The sequence below is a fragment of the Rosa rugosa genome, chromosome 2 (assembly GCF_958449725.1).
Source record: "Rosa rugosa chromosome 2, drRosRugo1.1, whole genome shotgun sequence".
NCBI lineage: Eukaryota > Viridiplantae > Streptophyta > Magnoliopsida > Rosales > Rosaceae > Rosa > Rosa rugosa.
In genome coordinates this window covers 22561763-22579631 of record NC_084821.1, presented here as the reverse complement: position 1 = coordinate 22579631, position 17869 = coordinate 22561763, and the positions used below count along the sequence as shown (strand labels likewise).

At 41.3% G+C, this 17869-nt stretch overlaps 1 long non-coding RNA gene across 1 annotated transcript; it reads left to right on the top strand.

Moving 5' to 3' along the window:
- The first annotated feature begins 14281 nt into the window (after window positions 1-14281).
- Window positions 14282-16261, top strand: LOC133734207 (uncharacterized). Its single transcript, XR_009858145.1, has 4 exons — window positions 14282-14464; window positions 14633-14754; window positions 15267-15330; window positions 16016-16261. It is a non-coding gene; the product is annotated as an uncharacterized LOC133734207 (long non-coding RNA).
- Window positions 16262-17869: the final 1608 nt, after the last annotated feature.

Here is a 17869-nt window from a genome sequence, read left to right as displayed (position 1 = left end):
CATGGCTTGCTGGAGGGACGCTGGGGGTCGTGCGGAGGGGTCTGCGGTCCGGTGGAGTCGCCGGCGACGGTTCTGTTGTGCTGCACACAACCTGCAACTGCAGGTGAGGTGGCTGCCCAGAAACCGGCAAGCCCGACCTTCTCCGACCTCGAACGCCGCCCAGAAGAGGTCTGGGACGCCTCCGGCCTCCCTCCTGCCAGCCCCGCGCCGCCGCCCCGCCTGGAAGCCGCCTGTTGCATCGACGTCCGCACTTTAGCGAAGTGCGGACGTCCGCTTCAGAACCGGCCTCTATATATATATATATGTATGCTGATGTGCTCATATTTTCTTAATTCTTATATTTCTATGCCTCTTTCTCTTGGTATATATGTTTAGTTCTCCTTATTTATGGTTCATTTACGTTAGTTTAGTGTCTTTGTAGGTGTGTTTCAAAGAAAGAAGAAAAGAAGCTAAGCTGAGCTAACTAACACAGAAACTGTTGTGCAGAACACCTAACTTCGCTGAATTACTAGGAACTGCTCGAATGGAATTAGGAGATGTACGCTATATGCACGGAAAGCCCCATGTGTCTAGTTTCTGATGAATTTTACGGTTTGCGATTCCGACTTTTCTAGAAGGAGTTATGGTAATTTAAGTGAAGAAAGTTCAGCTTGGACGGGAATCTACAACATCTTTTACAATATGCACGGAAAGCCCCATCTAGAAGGCCCAGCACATATATTTGGAAATATTCAGTATGCCACATCATCATTATTGAAGATCCAGGACTTTTAGACATGTTTATATATGTGTGTGTGTGTGTGTGACTGTGTGTGTGTGTCTTTGTGTGAGTGTGAATTTTTTGTAATTTGGTTTATGGTGAAATTGGAAGTTCTCATACTTCTATATAGAATATGTGCATATATATTCTAGTATTCTACATGTCATGCAGCCATGACTACAGTTGACCGATTCGATCGGATTCGAAAATATGGTGAAATTAGCTAAATTTTTTACCACACTCATAATTTATTATAATAATCTCATCCAACGGTCGGTTTTTCCATTTTATTTGAATTGATAGAGGTTGCCCTTTGGAGTGTATGATATATAAATATAGGTTTATAAGAGTAACTAAGTTTGACCTAGTTGATCAAATTCGAAACGAGAACCAAATTGGCTGGATTTTCTACAACCACCATAAAACATTACAATCTCTCCATCGAGCAGTTGGTTTCTCCGAATTCATTTTCCACTTCATGGTTGCTTTAGAATGAACCTCAACAATTTAAATGCAATGTATAAGTCATACAACTTTAGAAGGAAAATTGGTATAGGCCAATGTGTTTGTAATTAAAATATATATTTTTTATCTTATGTCCACGCACATTCATCGATGGAATATTTACAAACGTGATGTGAAAAAATAAGCACGTTTCGCGATTGTCACGCCATCAGTCAACCAAGAAAACATATAAGTGACTACGGTTGACCAATCCGATCGGGTTCAAAACTATGGTGAAATTGACTAAATTTTTAACCACACGCACAATTTATTGTAATAATCACATCCAACGATCGGTTTTCCCATTTTGTTTGAATTTATAGAGGTTGCTCTTTGGAGTGTATGTATGATATATAAATATAGATTTATAAAAAAAATTATGTAAAATACTAAAATTATATATATGTTTTTAGAATGATATAGAAAAGCCCGGCCCGGCCCGAAAAAAGGTGGGCTACCCGGCTCGGCCCGAAAAAGCCCGCAAGGCCCGCCTTATAAGGATGGGCTTGGATCTTATGATTTATAATGAAGCCCGGCCCGGCACTATTTAAAAATGTAATTAGGCTCGGCCCGTTGACGAGGCCTACCCAATTGTACATGCCGCCTATATCACATACCACCAAACATAAGCAACGACCTCGTACGTGGTCCCCACGACATGGTAGGTCCCGCCTACGATATGCATCCGGTAGACCGACACCCGAGCTACCTCTCCATGGTGGAGGTCGGCCGGTATCTTGCCAGGAGGCCACCCTCCCATGCTCTACAAAAGCCTTCAAGAGAAGTAAATAGGTGTATTATGTCTCACATCGGAAATGTAAACTAGATGGAGACTTCCTTTAGCTATAAGAGGAAGTCCTCTCCTTCTTGGAAGAGGGGGGATCCATGATCCCCATACTTGTATCACTACAAATGCTACTTGGCCTCACTCATAGTAAAATATCTAAGTGGATGTAGCCTTGCCTCAAGGGAAAGGTGAACCACTATACATGCTTGTGTCATTTCTCTCTCCCTCTCTACCTTGCCTCATACTTAGTTACCGTTCCGTATTCTCACACAGAAACATTGGCGCTAGAAGGAGGGGCCCTAAAGTTTGGGTATGAGCCTCCAACCTTGAGCAAGGGTCATGTATGAAAACCACCAATCATGTACGCGCAAGACACCCCACACCTTGAGCAAGGGTCATGTACGGGTACCACGAGTCAGCGGGTACACGCAAGACACCCCTCAGCTTCCTCACCCAAGCCTCCAAGGAGCCACCATGTACATGAGCCAACGGGTACCACAAGCCAGCGGGTACTACGAGTCAGCGGGTACTTGCACATCCCCGTACCCTCAACCCCACTCCCAAGCCTCACTCTTCTTCGGGACTCTCATGAGCCAGCGGGTACGTGCACACCCCGCACCCTCAACTCATTGGCCAAATCTTATTTTGGCACCCATGAACTCGAACCATCCCGGAGGCACAAACTTCTACTTGGACCCGCTGCATTTCAACTCATCACGGCGCCGGCAGCAACTCGGATCCATATCCGACCCAATCGTGACCTCTCTCTCCTTGGTCAACAAATTCCCGTCAGTACCAGCTGCCCTTATCGGTACCCGCTGCCCTCACCGGTACCCCTGCCATCACCAGTACCAGTAGACCACCGTGTCAACTCACCGGTACTAGCTGCCGCTTTAGATCACCGGTACCACCTACCCTCAGAACCTCTGCTTGGTGGTGTTGGCAACATGCTCCTGCTTTGCTTAATCAACGGTACCACGTTACATTCACAGTTACAAAAAAAATCTCGGGGCACCCAAGAATCTCGGATCATCACCGGTACCTTCATCAGCAGCTCATCCCGGCAGCAGCTTCGCTTTTAGATGTCGACTTCGCTCCCAGGCAACACTTTCAGCTCCCGACAACGGCAACTCACATCCCACCTGAGCCTCCGGTAACACCACAACCATCATCCTGGTCGCTCCCACTCACAGGATCACCGGTCCCGTTCGCACCTCTCTGGGTCACCGAGAGTTTTTCCCTTCCTAACCTTCTTGGTCGAAGCCTCCGGTATCATCATGACCATCACCGGTGCTCAGAGCTCTTGCTCAAAAATGTCAACACTTTCAACCATGCACAATTGATGGTATCAGTGTCGGCACAAACTTTCGACTACAATTGATGGTATCAGCACAATATCCCATTTTGCTTAATCACTCAATGTCTCGGTGGTATTCATCTCGATTCAAAAAAAAAAAATGAGAGGGTCTCGGCACCCGGGAAACTAGTTTGGACACTCAGCCTCCCATCCCGGCAGACTGTCACCGGTAGCTTCCTCAGCTCCCGGTGCCTTGCTTCACTCCCACTTCACCTCGCAACAAGGTCGTAACAGCTCCTACCGGTGTCTCATCACACAGCAGCACTTCCCGGTGGCATCATTTTTCCTCCTAGTGACAATCCCGGCAGGCTCACCGGTAGCCTCCATTGGCTTTTGAAATTTGATAGAGCCCGGTGTCTCCTCCCCATGGGAGAAGAAGAACCATAGCCTAATATGGCTGAGCAGACCCAGCATCAATCAACCGAGATCGCTCTGAATAATTCCAGCCTTCTCCAAATCCGAGTTTGATTCTGCGATCAAGACGGATAACTAGCTGCCTCTGGCGCTCGTACTCATATGATGCTATAGTTTGAATATCCCAAGTTCCCAACAACAGACAACCAAACAGATAAGTCTTTGGCTCTCGTCACATATATTAGTATATTGATACCATGCTTTAAACATCTGTCATAGGCCACTATTACTGAGCATGGCTATATATCGAACATGGCAGCATATTTTTAAAACAGCAAACTAAAGTCATCAATACGTGTTTGCATGTGCCACGTACTTGACCAATTTCAAGGCATAGGACCAGTTCATGCATGGCCCTCACCGTGAGGACACATGTCAAACTTGTCTAGCTATGACACCATCCATAGGTTCCAACTAATATGCATGATCCCGTACGTGTACACTTGCAAAACATATATACACACACCAGTCGAGCACATTTGCTCTAGTCATATGCGGCCCACCACACCACACAAATATATCACTCCAGGACTACCATGACTACCCATAGATTACTATTAATTGCATGATTAATGTGGCCATGCAATTTATGTGATCAGTAGGCTTTTATGTGTTACCCATAATTATTTGGGTTAACTATAAAGCACTACCAGACAACAAGTTTTTTGACAACAAAGTCCACAACCTTTTCCCTTATACAATTAAGGACACACACTATTCTCCTTTTATCTTTTTACTCATTACACAGTATCAGCTCCTACACAGTATCAGCTCATGTTTTACTTTTCCAGACTAAACACAGTATCAGCCTAGGAACTAGCCTTCAACATGCCACAATTTCGCCTAACGACTTCCTGTCTAAGCGGCTACTAACAAGGCGGAATCACTGCTGCCTTAGGATGCTAAAGGGTTCAGTCTTTTATAGCAAAATAGAATAACTGCTACTGCTTACTAACTGCTACTGTTAAAAACATAAATGTAAAAAGAACAAAATATTTTTGTGACAGGGTACTGGGCACAAACTGAATTCATATATTCAAACATAAACTTCAGATACAGAATCCAGAGCCTCACTCTTGGGTAAACAGCTAAAAAGCTGTTTAGCTATCCATAAGAGTGATTACAGGTACTTACTTGTAATGAAAGCACACTGCTTCACACTAAACGGGAAGGGAAGAGCACACTGCTACTATGGCTTTCTTGTTTGAGAGACTCTGAGTCTTTCTCAATTTTCGAATCTAAAACTGATATGGAAATCTTTTCGAATATCGGACTGATGTTTTCCAATTTCGAATGCCTTACAAATGAAACTAAAGCTCTTTATATAGAGAGCGGAACTCAAACTGGAATTCAAAATACAAAATGTACAGAACAACTCCGTGACTTTTCAGCTTTCTGAGTGCTCCTGATAATGGAGGTCGGATGGAGAAAGCAGAAAAGGAGTAGGTGAAGCGTCACTTTCTTCTTTTTGAAAAAGCAAAAGTAGTCTTTAGAAAAAGTCTAAAGTTCTACAGTTGCAAAGTTGGTGCTTTATTCATCACCTGTAGCTTCACATGTTCTCATCTGTTTCAGAATGGTGGCCAAAGACAAAGGAGTTGTTGTCTGTCTGGGCCATGCGAGTGGTTGTAACGTTATCCTCGACATCTGTATCAACATACATCTTATAGTGGTTGTCATTTTCAAGCTTTTCCACCCACTGCATGCATGCCATTGTCGAGTCTATCTCTTTTCTGGTGAGAGATAGAAATAGGTCACTGCTGACTACGTCAGGATGATCATAGGCAGTGATAATAGTTTTCTCTCCTGCTGCCAGGAAGGTATTGCTGATATCTTCAGAGATGATCTTCTTCATATATTCTAGGGCCATGGCCTTCATCCATGGGATGCTTGAATTTGGTTGGCCATTGTACCCAACACAGGCAGGTTGTAGATATTCTCTTTGAATGATTCTCACATAATGATATGGAGAGATGTATTCAACCTCACCGTTTGCCTTTCTGATCCATTCGGGAGGAGTAGATCTGAACTTCAGTCGGAGCATGCCGTCAGTTTTCCTGACATTCTTGACTGTATTGACGATGATGGGGGGCAAACCTTTTAGATCATCATTTGTTTTAGTCCACAGATTATGGACAAAACCATTTTCAACAAGCCAAAGCTTGTGTTCTTGGGGGTGTTCACTCTGAACATTTACCAAGTATCTTCCAACATATGGTCCAGCTATGATGAAGAGGGTTGGAGGAACTAGGTCTTCTGAATTGTGCCTTCCTATCAGATTGTGGAATTCATGCCAATCTGTTTCAGTGAGTGCCATGATAGGGACCTTAGCACTTTCTGGACTTTCAAGGAAGTTAAATTTTTCTTTCTTGACAGCACTCTGCTGTAGTTCTTCGAACTGTGGCCTGCCATTTTCATAGAGTTCTTCAGCTAAGGCAAAGAGAGCTGGAAACATTAGACCACTGCTTCTTTCCTGAAAGGCAAATAAAAGATTATCCAGAATTGCCTTCTGGTGGTAAGCTAATCTCCTGCCCGTTCTGAACACAGGAGTATCGAACGTTCGAAGTTCATAATTGAAAACATTTATTACTCCAGTAGGAGTAGGTTTGCTTTTTGGCAAAGCAACAGCCGTCAACGGTCTTGATGAGCCTTTACCGTCTGCCGTTTGAGACGGGCTAGTCAATCCTTTACCCTGGGATTGATCAGTTGTGGCTAAGCCTTTTGAACTTAGCAGGAACCTCTTGATGATTTTTTCTTTGGGATCCTCATTGGTTTCATGTTCTTTCCCAGCTCTTCTGCTTCTGGGATTGCGACCTTCGTCGTCGTCATCATTTCTTTTGCTGAACATGGCTAATTCTCTTGTTAAGGCGTCTGGAAGATAGTTCTTGTTTCCTGCAATTAATTCAACAACATAATCATATTGGTTAAGGAATAATTGCCAGTTAGCTAGTCTTCCTCTATCAGCAGCTTTATCAAGTTTGAAATTTTTGAAATTCTTTACTCTGGCACAATTGGTGCGGACAGTAAAGGGTTTCCCAAGGAAAGCTGGAGAATTTAAAATTGTTTTCTTGACAGCCAAAATTTCTTTTTCCCCTGTGGGATAATTTAGTTCTGCAGGGCTGAACTTGCCACTACAAAATTTACAGATCTTTTCAATGTTAGTTTCAGGCGCTTTCGCCAGAACTACACCGGACCAGTAATTATCACTTGCATCTGTCTGGAGGATAATCTCATCATTCTCTTCTGGTTGTTGAAGAGGAGGGAGGTTTTTGCAGAGATTTTTTATCTGCTTCACAGTTTTTTCATCATCTTCTGTGAAGTTCCATTTTCTTTTGGAACTTGTTTTAGGGGATAACATTGCCGTTAACCCTGAGATTTGGGGGATTAAGTCTCTCCCATAATTTAGGATACCAAGGAATCTCTCTAGACTCTTAGCATCAGGAATTCTATCTGGGAACTTCCAGATCTTCTCAAAGATATGAGGATGAATTAATCTCTTCTTCAGGAGATCTTTCATATCTGTTCTGAATCCTTTTTGAGTTTCCTCTTTGATATGACTGATAGCATTTATGTCCTGTATTTTCAACTTACAGACCACAAGGTCTTTTTCCCAAAACTTCTGAGGATTTACATCATCGATGTTCTGCTCGAGTAGTTTCTTGCTTTTTTCAAGAGTGGGAATTTTCTGAGACTCAAGCTTATTCTGAAAGTGCTTGAGGTAATGCTCATGGAGGAAACTAGCTTCTTCTTCTTTACTAGTTTCTGCTTCTGCTTCTACTTCTTCTTCAGAAGATTCTTCAACAAGTAATTCTTCTTGTTGTTTGATTTGGAGTATGGGTAAAAAAAAATTTTGTTTGTAGGGGTTAAGATCACCACTATTCTGTTGCGATCTCTGATATTGGGTAGTAAAGTGAGGACTTACTACACGTTTGGCCTGAGTAAGCCTATCAGCCCAGAACACCCGTTCTCCTTTTCTGAAGCCTATTGCTTCTTCATCCTGAATAAATCTCTGTTGGAGAATGAAATCATTTCCCAACAAGAAATCTGCGCCTTGGCCTTCAGATTGCCAGACGTTATGGATGATAAATGTTCCTCCACCAATGGTGATGTGAACATTTTTTGCTACTTTATTCATGGTGAGATGGCTTCCATCAAAAGTAACACCAGTAGCTGTTCTTTTCTTATCTTCTTTCCAGAGTTTTTCTGGAATTGCAAATCTTTTTGCAACTGTAAATCCTGATCCATTATCTACAAAGGCATGTAGATGATATTTTTTGTGATCAGGAAATTTTAGTCCAATCTCTATGTAGTTGCTGTATCTACTCGTAGAGACGACTTTCGATTGCTGAAGCTCATTTTCTTGAGCTTGTTCCTTTGGAATGAATGGTTGACATTCTTCTGGAACATTTTCCTGAGTGGGAGATTTATCAGAACTCCTGGGTTCTGTATCATCCCAGTCTGTAGGAATTATCTCCTTGTAGTCTGGATTTCTGAACCATGAGGGGGGGTCATATCTGACTCTATAGTCAAACTTGCCAGAAGGTTGGCCAAGTAGATCCCATGTTTCAGTGGCTGCTGTAGCTGCTTCTTGTCTTTCTAAAAGATGAGCAGTTTCTGGTGGTTTCACCATTTCTACTTTTTCTGGTATTTCGACCAGTTCAATATCTTCATCGATTTTTTCTTCATCGATGATTTCTTCCTTTATTTTTGAGGAAGATGGTTCCACTATTTTTTGGAACAAAGTTTCAACTTCTTTCTCTTTTTTCTCAGAGAAATATTCTTCATATTCTTGTTCAACCAATTGGCTGACAAGACCATTCTTGGTTTTTCTTCTTGCTTCAACTATGAAGCATTCTTTGTGATAAGTCTTTTTTGACTCTTCACAAAACATAGGGAGACCATTCTTTTCGTGACATAAGCAGTAGTCACAAACAAATGTACCAGGGTTCACCTGATAAGAAGACATTAAGGATTCTGTCTTGCTTTCTTCCCAGTTTTTGATTCTCAAAACATTCATTTGTCTGGATTCGAAGTACTCTACTTCAGAATCTGTCTCAGACTCAGATGAATCTTCTTCTTCAGACCAGGCAGAGTAAACTGACCTGTCGTCTTCTTCATCATCAGAATAGGCTATTTCGTAGCCTTTCATGTTGGCGGTTTCTACTATATGCTCATATTCTTCAAAGAGAGCTTTAGTAGATCTTTTACCCTTTTCCGGGCATTCATTGGCATAGTGCCCTTCAGCTTTACATAACCAACATCTGCAAGCTTTCTTGCTGGGTTGTTGTTTATGCTGATGAGTATTCTTCTTTTTCTTGAAGAATTTCTTTTTTGGATCTTCATCCTGTTGTTTCTTGTAATTGGAACTTTTCTTGAATCTCCAATCTTTTCTTTGATTACTCTTTTTGAATTTTTTAGAGTAATATTTTCCTTTCTTTTTTCTGTAGAACTTGGATTCATGACATCCCCAGTTGGTTGGCATATCAAGTATTCCGTAACAGAAATTTTCCTTTGAGTTGTTTCTTGGCCATCTTAGCTCTAAGATTGGCTTTGCATTGTTCTTTCAGTAATTGCCGGATTCTATCGGCAATTCCTCCAACTGAAAATCTTTCAATTGGTTTTTCTGCTATGCTTTCTCGCACAGCTGTTCTCCATGGTTCAGGGAGTTTCCTGTGCAACAGGTTGACTAGATCAGTGCTTTCTAGTTCACCAATTGTACAGTAATATTCTTGAAATTCATTCAAGTATTCTTCAAAATATCTCATGTCACAAATTTTGAGAGCATAGATATTTGATTTGGTCGTTTCTCTGGCCTTTTCACTCATATTTGCAGAATCTCCACAGAACTGATCGTACAGGGGTACTGCAAAATCATACGGAGATTTTGAAGCTTTGATATCTTCAAGCCATTCTTTTCCTCTGGCCGTTTCTTTGAAAGAGAAATAATATTTCTTTGCTACTCCTGTGAGAGTAGTTTCAAAATACATCTGAAGATCAGGAGCTTCGAATTTTCCAAAGGTGAGAGCAGATGCCATCATCAGGCTGTCTACCCATTGGTCAAGAGTTTTTCTCTTGTCTAGAGTTTTATCCAGATCTAACCAGATACCAAAATTGGTAATTGGTACTCTGGGTATCTTGTCCTCTAGGACAAATCTTTGAGAATTTCTTTCTCCATCTCTGCCCGTAAGGGCCTTCTGTATAGGGAGTTTCACCTTTCCTTTTTCTCTGGTGATGGAAGTTTTGGAGCTTTCTCCTTCTTCCATTTCAACATCTTGGTAGGGAAGGAGTTTTCTTTCCTTTCCTGGATTGAAATTTTTCATTTCTTCGATTAGTTTTTCTAATCTTTCTGGATTTTCACAAAATTCTGCTTCTTCATAAAGATCATAGAGCTTTTGTGCTCCAAGCATATTAACTGGTCTGTTCAGATCAGCTTCTAGGTCTTCTTCAGTAATTGGCTCTTCAATAGTGGGTTTTGTGCCACTAGTACTAGCTTCTCTAGTGCTATAGCTTCTTCTGAGAAGATTGTTGTTTATCCTGATATTTTCAGGACAGACATCACTTTTTCTGTGATTGTCAAAATTTAGACTGATTTCTCCAGTCTTTCTGCTTTCATAAATTTTAGCTTTTGCACTTTCTGCTGGTAGCTTCGGACCAGATAACTTCCATTCAATAGGAAACGTTACTTCATTCCAAGTAACCTTGTGGATTTGTTGTGAATGGTTCTTCTGACTGGTGAGGAATCCAGTAGTAAGACCAGGGATGTTTGATATCCTTGTCTTTGGTTCTACTGTGGTACTCATCAGTTTATAGTATATCCTCTATACTATTGCCAATTCTTGCATATCATTTTTCATGGATATGCCATCTGTCTTGACTCTTAGTCGGAGACAGTGAGCTGCATCTTTCAAGCTGGTAGAGAAGTTGGGGAAGCAGTTGAAATATGCTACTTGGTTGCATAGAGATGCTTCAAGGGTTCCCAAAAGACTAGCTTGAAAATCTTCCAGCCTATTGTCTTGTAAGACACATAGAACTGAACAGTTTATGCCTTCTCGAGCTAAAACTTTTATGCCTACTTGGACTGCTCCAATATGCATAAATTGATATTTTTTTTCTTTTGCTCTGGCAACTTCAGCAGGAGTGATCAGAAGTAGATCAGTTTCTCCTGTTGTAGAGGGGGTTGTAAATTCAAGTAATTTGAAATGATGGCTATCCATCAGGTCAAACGTTCCCCTTTTGTATATTTGTTTGAAATCTAGCTTTGGAATTGAGGCGTTTTTTACCTCATGCTCGATTTCATTGTATTCAAATTCTTCAGCATTTAGGAGTTGTACTCCTTTCTTTTTCCCGAAGATGCTCATCATATTGACGTCTCGAGTTTCTGTCAGCTTTTCATACCGAATACTAGTAGAACTAGTAGAAGGATCCAGAAAAATCAAGTTTGGAACAGGATTCTCTGGCCTTTCTAATGGTTTGAATCCATTAGCTTTCTTTTTTACTATAGGCACTTTCTTGTCCTTCAGTATAGTTTTCATAGAATCCAGCGTTTTTTGCTGTTCATTGATTTTTCTACTAACACTTGTTAGCTTTTCTTCTTCCGTTTTTCGAAGTCCTTTGATATAATCCAGTTTGTTTTCCAGTTTTTCTAACTGGTGGATTATAACAGGAATTTTCTCTAGATGTTCTTGATATCTAGATATTTCTTGCTGCAGGATCTGATATTTTTCATCAGAAGATTTTAATAGAGAATTCAGTCTCTCTATTATTAAATCAGACATTGTCCCCATCGGGGATTCCCCTGCTGAGCTATTTTGCAAGCTCTGATACCAGTGATTTGCGGATCTAACCAATGCTCAAATAATCAAGAGGTTTTTGTTCCTCTCCCAGAATATATAAAAGATTTTCAATGTCTTCTTCTAATTTATAAATTCTGGTTTGAAGTCTATAGATAATATCCCAGTAATTGGGTGTCTCTCTACTAAGACTTTCTCTATATTCTTTTAATTTTCTCAATTTTTCTTTTTCCTTATGCAGTTCTTTTGCTAGTATTTTTGCAGATAGCATTTAACTCAAGTCTGTCGACAATCGAAATTATGAATAGTAAAAATAACTGTTTACCTTTGAGTATAGAGGATGGATTTATACCTGCAATATGTTTAAACAAACAAATTCAAAAGTATGGGCCCACTACGCTCCGTCAATTTTAATTTTTACTGAAGAAAATGTAAATAACAAATAAGAAGAAAAGACAAAATGTCCTTAAGTGTCTAAAAACAAATGTAGTGGAGTTTTTTGTGTTTTGGAGTTTGGTCAAGGGGGTAGGTGTAGTTTCCCCTAATTATTTCTCAAATCTTATTGAGCATGATTACATAACCTTTCAATCAAGGCATATATGTACTATTTTTGTGCACCAACAGATCTCTGGCAACACATACCATGACTCCGGCCACAAATTATGTCATGTAATTTACATGTCATAGCCACATTAATTAGTTAAAGGGCTTTGGCAAATTATCATGCACTTGCTGCACTCAAACTTTACACTCCTCATAATTATATATTCCCTACTAGTCACACTATGGGCTAAACATCCATTTTTGTTTTGAGAAGGCTTGATCACTCAAACCGGATATATTATCGGCACTACACTGTGAGATCACTTTTCAAAACATGGAAATCTTATACTCGGACAACTCCGTCATTTCTTACAACGTTTATATCATTTTCAACCAGCTCCAGATAAGTTCTCACTTATGCTCTTTAAATTTGGGCTCATACACATGCTTTACATGCTTCAATAACGATTTCTATAAATCTAAGCATACGCCCACAACATTTGATACTTTCAAATAGCATATTCATTATGCCTATGTATTAAATGTCATGCTTTAATTTAATTGCTAATCAATTAAATTGCTACATGTATACACATGACACTACACAATGTGTAACATGCGGCACTTAAAATCCTCGTCCGGAGCGAGGTACCCTCAAATCCTTGCATAAAACCCCTCCAATCATGTGAGGTACCCCAACGGGGTTAGAAGGCTCAAGTCTTAATTCTACCCGGGGCCACACTACCTGGTACCGGAGGCCAAGCCACCGGGTACCCCAACAGAGTTACGAGGCACAAGCCCTCATTCTACCCAGGTCCACGCCACCGGGTAAAGGAGGCCTACAAGCCCTCATTCAACCTCATTGGGTTAAGGAGACTCATGCCCTCACACGACCCCACCGGGTCACGAGATACAAGCCCTCATTCTACCCAAGGCCACGCCACCGGGTAAAGGAGGCCTACAGGCCCTCATTCAACCCCATTGGGTTAAGGAGGCTCAAGCCCTCACGTGACCCCACCGGGCCACGCTGTACAAGCCCTCATGCTACCCCATCGGGTACCACCAAGCCCTCTCACTACCCAGCCTGGTACCAGAGACCGGGCCCTCCAACGGGTACTGGAGGTCGACGCCTATACAATACCCCAACGGGTACCAAAATCATTGTATACGAGGCCTACAGGCCCTCATAAATCTTCTACTCGAGCGAGGTATCCCAACGGGATAACTAAAAGGGTAGCTCCCTTACATTAAGCCAAGGTCCAGTCCCTTGCATTAAAGTCCTCGCCCCGAGCGAGGTACCACCAGGGGGTAAGCCAAGGCCCAATCCCTTGCTTTTGAGTCATCTCACCTCCTCAACGTTCTCTACACTTGGGGGACTTATTCATACCACTTATCACAAGTGGAGGTAGTACCCGACCGGGACTATCATTGAGCTTCACGCTCATACTTTCCGGGCATATGCAAACTTCTTATGCCTCAACGATACGTGTGAGTTTCGTGTTATGGTCTATTAATGGAAATATTGAAATTTTTCACCTATTGTTGATCGCAACAATTAAATTCCTTTTACATCCCATTAATAGGACCATAGGACAAAACTCATACAACCTATCACCCGCTCGACACGAGCGAACTCAAGTCTAAACTTCGATTTTACTACCTACATAACTTGGGGGGCTCGGTGGATAACCACACTCCCGATCCTCACACGTGCATCATATGCATACAACATATACATATCATTATGTACGCGTCATCGCGTTCATCACATATCTATGCATCATATGCACTTCGTTATACTTTCACAACCACATACATTCTAGACTTATACGTCGTATGTCAACACTACATAATACGTGCATACACACAATGTGTAACATGCATCTCATATAAACATTCATGCATGTAATGCCTCGTACCTTAGAATTTTTACTAGTTACATTTTACCGTTATTGATCGAAGAGTGACTTTTTCTTTAGTCCGGTAAATTAGGAAATTTCCTTGAGAATGCCATAGTATACGAAAAATCGAGTTCGTGGACACGTAGTTTGTTTAAATCGGATTTTCTACGGGAAAGTTATTACCAAAATGGAAACTACTATTCTTGGTAAAGGTTTTTAAATAAGTTTTTATTTTGGGATAGAGGAGAGAGAAGTCAAAGCAGCCCAAGGAAGGACAGACCCGACCTTCCCCTCCTCCTTTCTTCTCCTTTGCGTCATTTCTGGTTTTCCGGCGATTTTGTCGCTGTCTGGCCACCCCAGGACGAACCGCTTGGCATGGCGTGATCCTCTCCTCCTTCTCTACCTAGTTATGTAAGTTTTTCACCTTGGGTAGCTTTTTGAGATTTGAAGAGGAAATTTCCAGAAATGGGAAAAATCGGGTTTTACTTTGATCTTCGATTTCCGGCGGTTTCCGGCCGGATTTTTTTGAGGGTTTTGGTTGTTGGTGAGGTGCTGAACGTGTTCCTAACCTTGTTGCAGCTCGTTTTGATCGGTGGAGGAAGATTTGAAGGTGTTTGAGACTGTGAACAGTAACTGTCGAATTCTTGGGTTCTTGTTTGATTTTTCCGGACATTTCTACTTGAATTTGGTTGTTGTTGCAGGTATAGAAACTGTTAGATTTAATCTATGAATTTTGTGTTAGGTTTAAGGTTGTTTGGATAGTGAGTTTCCTTGGAGTTTTGATGTTGGATGTGGTTCTAAGGGTGTTAAGATTTTAATCTTGGGTTGAGAACTTGTTGTCATATTTTTAGTGATGAGTTGAGATTGTTGAGAGGTTGGAGAAGTAAAATGGGTTTCGAATGTCAAAAGAGAAATTGGAAATTTGGAAGAAAATGTTTTGTTGTAACCTTGTTGGCTAATTGTTGGTGGAGAAATTGGAGAAAGAATTTGGAGATTTTGGAAAGAGAATTATTTATAATTTGGTGGTTAGTTTTAGTTAAGAAATTGAATTTGTAAGGAATTCCGAAATTCGAGAGTTGCATCCTAAATTGAAGAATTGGTTGTTAGAGGGAATTTCTTTTAAGTAATGAGTATTAATTTCCAAAGGATTAAGCTTTGACTCTTAGATTAATTTCTTATTGAGGTTAAATTATATCCTGTCCTTTTGCTACAGGACGTACTGATCCCTCGAGTGAGGAGGACACGGGCAGGCAGCAGGGTTAGCTGCGAGACTCACCGTGAGTGGACTTTTATTTTATTTAAATAATGCATGCAGCATGGTATTAAGTTTTTATTTGTATACTATTTGAGTAAATGTGATCTTTGTGAAAAGAGGAGAATTTAAAGAAAGCAGTTGACAAGGAGGCTATCTTTGGCGCATGTGTATATTACCTAGTTGGCAGTCCCTTCTAGGTAATAGTTTGGTTGGCAGTCCCTTCCAGACTATATTCCGGTTGGCAGTCCCTTCCGATGCGTCATCTGGGTGGCAGTCCCTACCAGATGGCATGAGGTGGTTAGTTGGCAATCCCTTCTACCACCGCCTCCTATTCCGGTTGGCAGTCCCTTCCGATGCGTCATCTGGGTGGCAGTCCCTACCAGATGGCATGAGGTGGTTAGTTGGCAGTCCCTTCTACCACCGCCTCCTATTCCGGTTGGCAGTACCTACCGATGCGTCATTTGGGTGGCAGTCCCTCTTAGATGGCATGAGATGACTAGGCAGCAGTCTTTTCTAGTCATCGAATGAGTTTTTCTTGAAAAGGAATGAGTTGGAAACATTGTGAAATCTCGCTGCATGTTGGTTTTGTTAACAAGAGAAATGGGAAAGCATTCAATTAATTGTTTCATAACTTGTTTCAGTTTTGTCCACTCACTCTAACGGTTTTTAAATGTTTTCCCCTAGGCCCTTCGTTTTCAAATGCCCAGATTTCAGATTGGCCGAGATCGCGTCCAGGAACTAGAGGCTTGGAAATCAGCGCTTCCGTTTTGTTCGTAGGTTATTACTTAACCTACCTTGTATGATATCGGCTTAGTTATGTAGAATTGCTCTGATAACCCTTTCAAATTTGGAGAATGTTAATGCTTGAGAATATGTTACCTTTTGGAGGTTAACGTGGAATTCGTACTTCCGGAATGTAATATATACGCTTGGAATGTAAATGTTAGAATGTATCTTTGTGTGTGAGTTTAGTTTTAAGCATGTCCAGGTTTTGCAAATTTTTGGGTAGCTCATTTTAAGGGAGGTTCTGCCGATTTTTCGTCAGAATTTCCTTTAAATGGGTCCCGCAGGCTCGTATCCGGGTTTCGGGGTGAAACTTGGGTCGGGTTCTGTCAATGCACCTCGATGCATTTGACTCAAATGTCCCTTAGATTTCCCTAGCGCAATCAATATGCTCTTTGTACCCTCTTATCTTATTTGGAGGTACTAGCTCGATGATGGGCCCCCGTACCACCCATCTGCCATGGAAGACTTTACAAGACCCGAAGAGTCCCTTCTTGCTCACGGAGTTGGGGGACTAGTATGGGTATGGCGTTCAACAGGTCGTCACTCATACTTGGCGACATCACATTTAAACTCCCCAACCAAGAAGCGCCTCTTACTCGGGGACTTGGGGGACTTGTACATACCGCCTATATCACATACCACCAAGCATAAGCAACGACCTCGTACGTGGTCCCACGACATGGTAGGTCCCGCCTACGATATGCATCCGGTAGACCGACACCCGAGCTACCTCGCCATGGTGGAGGTCGGCCGGTATCTTGCCAGGAGGCCACCCTCCCATGCTCTACAAAAGCCTTCAAGAGAAGTAAATAGGTGTATTATGTCCCACATTGGAAATGTAAACTAGATGGAGACTTCCTTTAGCTATAAGAGGAAGTCCTCTCCTTCTTGGAAGAGGGGGGATCCATGATCCCCATACTTGTATCACTACAAAGGCTACTTGGCCTCACTCATAGTAAAATATCTAAGTGATCGACGTAGCCTGGCCTCAAGGGCAAGGTGAACCACTATACATACTTGTGTCATTTCTCTCTCCCTCTCTACCTTGCGTCATACTTAGTTCCCGTTCCGTATTCTCACACAGAAACACGAATTAAGTTTTCAATGATCTGGGAAAATGGGATCAGAGATTTTCAACCAAAAGTTCAAAAGCCTATTGCTCTCTTTCTGTTCTGATTCTGAGAATAACCAACCTAGTGTGCTTAGATTTTGGAGGTTTTTCTGTATAATTTGTGAAAATGAAAACTACTCGTCATGTTTGATTTGGTTTCAATTTGATCAAAAACGTTGTGTAATTTCCTGCTATCTATTTGTGATACCTTGCAGTTATTCTAAACAATAAGGAAATGGTTCTTTTTAATGAAATTGTCTGAACTTGAAAAAACGAAAAAATTTTCAAAGGTTTGAATTGAGAGATTAGTTTAGGGTTCTCACTGTGTGTGGATTGCTAGAGATAAAGCTCTATGATATGCAGTTGCCTTCCTTGCATGTTTGCTAGAGATAAAGCTCTATGATATGCAGTTTTCATATTAAACTATTGATATTGGCAACAAAATGAATAAGAACTTTTTGCTGTTTGGGTGGCCTGCTTAAAAGATTGGGAAAATTTCAGAAATAGTACTTGAAGTTTGGCCCACTATTAATTTATGTACATGAAGTTCTAAATTATAAATTTTAGTACATCAAATTGCAAACCCGAGCTAATATATGTACACGACGTCAATAACGGTGTTAACCCTTATGTCATTATTCATTTGTTTAAGGGCACTTTAGTA